Source organism: Gavialis gangeticus, unplaced genomic scaffold (genome assembly GCF_001723915.1).
Source record: "Gavialis gangeticus isolate Ggan-Ray unplaced genomic scaffold, GavGan_comp1, whole genome shotgun sequence".
In the NCBI taxonomy this organism is placed as follows: Eukaryota; Metazoa; Chordata; order Crocodylia; family Gavialidae; genus Gavialis; species Gavialis gangeticus.
The window spans coordinates 209,542,825-209,546,105 of NW_017728992.1; the positions used below are offsets into that span (position 1 = coordinate 209,542,825).

General features: G+C 49.3%; 1 long non-coding RNA gene across 1 annotated transcript in view; it reads right to left on the reverse strand.

Moving 5' to 3' along the window:
• Positions 1–2,767: 2,767 nt before the first annotated feature.
• LOC109300008 overlaps positions 2,768–3,281 on the reverse strand; it is a 6,302-nt gene continuing 5,788 nt past the window's right edge. Inside the window, exon 2 of the long non-coding RNA XR_002098092.1 lies at positions 2,768–3,263. This is a non-coding gene — a long non-coding RNA (uncharacterized LOC109300008). The remainder of the gene's footprint in view (positions 3,264–3,281) is intronic.

The following is a 3,281-nucleotide window of genomic DNA, read 5'->3' on the forward strand; positions in this document are numbered from 1 at the left end:
GGCCGGAGGCAGGGGCCGGGTCCGCCGCGCAGCCCGAGGCAGCCCTGGGCCGGCAGCGGCGGCCCCACGCACGAAGCTGGGAACCCGGACTCGCATTCTGAAGCGACCCGGGGCCGGCGGCCCCTCGTGATGCAGCCCTGCACCCTAGGGCCAGCTGACAGACCGAGGTCTCCAGCAGGGCAGCTCCTGCCACTTGCCTAAAGTGGGACAAACACTTCTGGAGGCCAGCAACCAGTGATCAGAGGCCTAGAAAACCCAGAGTGAGGAAGGCTGAACAAGCCGGGACTACAGAAGGGGAGGGGGACATCTCAAGTATAAAAAGGGGGGAAGTAACTGTTCTGACCATCTCCTGGGGATAGAATCAGGAGTAAATGCAACAAGGGGATATTCGGTTTGAATAGGAAGACCTCTCACTACAAGGGTGATTATCAATTACTGCATCAATTAGCTGGGCATTTGTACACGTTTGTGCCGGGCACTTTTAAAAGCACCCAGCACTGCAGCGCTTGCAGTTGTGCAAGTGAGAAAATAGATTTCATGGATTTTTAGGGCCAGAAGAAACCTGTCAGATCACTGAGTCCAATCCCTTGGCTCTGGGCAGGAAAGGGCACTGGGGTTAAGTAACCACAGGCAGATGCATCTCTGCCCATGTCAGGATCCACCAGCTGTGCTCGGAGAAAGCACCACCTCCCTTGGAAGCCATTCCGTATTTTGGTAACCCCTCACTAAAGAATTTCTTCCTGATGTCCACCCTAAATCTGCTCTTCTTCAGTTTACGTCCATTTTTTCTAGTAAGCCTGAGGGGCACCCTGGTAAATGTATCCCCTATTCCCTACTGACCCCCCGATGAGCTTGTAGACAGCCACACAATCATCTCAGCCATCTCTTGCAGAGGCTGAAGAGATTCAGGTCCCCCCGTCTGTCTTCATAGGATCTTACCTCAGGCAGTGCTCAGAAAGTGGCGGCAGCGCACTTTTGAACTAAAACACACAAAAGGCGCTTTAATTAAAAAACGCACTGCCACCATCTCCTGTGTGCTGAGGTGCATTTTGCTACTTATACAACTGCACGTGATGCAGCACAGTGCACATTGGCTCACATATGCACCAGATCCATCACACTGGAGCACAAAAATGTGTGCATATAAATGCCCAGTGTGCTTTCAAATGCGGGTTAGATGGGCAATTCTGCCTTGAGCAGCTGTTCAGACTGGAAGACCTTCCAGGCCTGTTTTCTATGCTTCACAGCAAGGACAGGAAGCATGTTGAAACTAGCTGCTGCTGCCCTCCAATGCCTGCAGGAAGCTGGGCTGACAGCATGCTTGGCTAAATGTGAAACTGGGAAGCGGAGCATCTTGGAAGTGTGTTGGTGAAAGGCAAGGTCTTGCCCCCAGCATTTTAGCATCCTGCCTCATCCCAAGGTGAAGGGCGGTTAGGGGTCTCCTGGAGCTTGCAAATGATTGCCATTCAAGTTGTGCCGCATCCTTCACAGCAGCACCCTTCTGCCCCTCCGTGCCCCGATGAAGGCTGATAACCCTAGAGGAGTCCACTGGTCTAAAACATGTAAAAGGACTTTATCACTGCCAGGACTGATTGTAAAAAGAGCCCGTCTGTTCCAGCCCAGGCTTCCCCAAAAGGTTCCTTCTGCAGTGCGGTGTTTCCAAAGCCAGGCTGCAGGCAGCACTGCCACAGGAAAAGCATTCTGCATTCTCCCACTGCTGAAAGCTGTTCACTGGGAGACAGCCTGGCACTTAACCCATTCAAATGCATGTTTTGAGGGTTGTTTAGGTCAGATGTTGCATACCACCACCCCGTGTCTTACTCAGGCCGAGGCAGTAACCGTTGTCACTGCCACCTGTAATCTCACCAAAAATATTGTTTGGTTGCTCTGACAAGAACCTTTTTCCACAGTGCCATGCTGAGAAGTATTAGAAAGGCCACCATCCTTAACTCATGTCTCCTTCCCCTGCATCTCTATCACCTCCGCTACTTGTGAGAAGCCATGGAAGAACCTTCGGATGCGTTTCTTAGGATTCTTGGAATCTAGCACACAGAGGCAGACCCCAGAAGCTGGAAATAAAGGCTAATAAAGAGTAAAGCTAGAGAACTGCTGGAACAAGTCACCTGGGGATGACTGTTTTCCTTCAAGTCACTGATGGAGATTTTAACACAAGACTCATCAACTGGAAACTTGAAAGGGAAAAAAAAAATGCTCAGTGCAGTCAGTATTCGGTCTCAGGATGACTAGGAGACGTTCACGTTTGGCAGCTGTGGAAAGGCCAACAGGACCCCAGCCTGCAGCAGGCATAGCATTTCCAGTAGCAAGCGGACCATTAATACAAAGCCCTGGCAAAGTGTCCTTTGAATGCCATCTACTGTTCTAGTCACCCACCTTCTAAGGAAAGACACTGGAACAGCAAAGGACTCCTGGGATGATCAGGGGAATAGAAAGCTAGTCATACAAGAGAAAATTAGAAGATGTGGGCTTGTTTAGCCTGGCCAAACAAAGATTGATGTAACTGCTGTTTATAAATACAAAAGGGGGTAAAGAAGAGCTGATCAGGTTGAGACAAGGGGCATTTATACACTCACTTTTTGGTCCCATGACGCGCTGGATATCCGCTACTTTGGAACACTCAGTTAATCAAGTCTGCTCTGCTTCTGAGCTGACACGCACTACACTGCATCGTGTGCAGTTGTATAAATTGCAAAACGCATCAGCACACAGAAAATGGTGGTGGTGCACTTTTCAACTGATGCACCATGTGTTTTAGTTCAAAAGCACACCACCGCCATTTTCTCAGCTCTGACATGCATTTCACTGCTCATACAACTGCAAGTGTCGCAGCGCCAGGCGCTTTTCAAAGTGCCCACGTGTGTAAAAATGCCCAAGGGTCGCACAAAAACAAAAGGCCCAAGTCAGCCACAGGTATATTTAGAAGGTTTTCGACCAGAATAGTGAGGTTCTGGAACCAAAGAAATCCCAACTAGTTCCAAGCTGGAGCTTTGTTGGGATATGGCGAAGTGCACATAATGGCACGGGGCTGGACTCAGTAACCTAGGAATTCCCTTCCAATCCCATGTCCCCCTGAGGTATTTATTCCCCCATTAACCAAGTCTTTAAATCAAGACCCAACATCTTCCTCAAATCTGCTTAACGAGGAATTATTGCCAGTGTCATGCAGGTCAACAAAATGATCATATTCTCTTCTGACCTTAAGTACTGACCTTAATATCTTGCCCTCAAGCACTTTAACGCCCTACCTTACATATTAGCTAAAC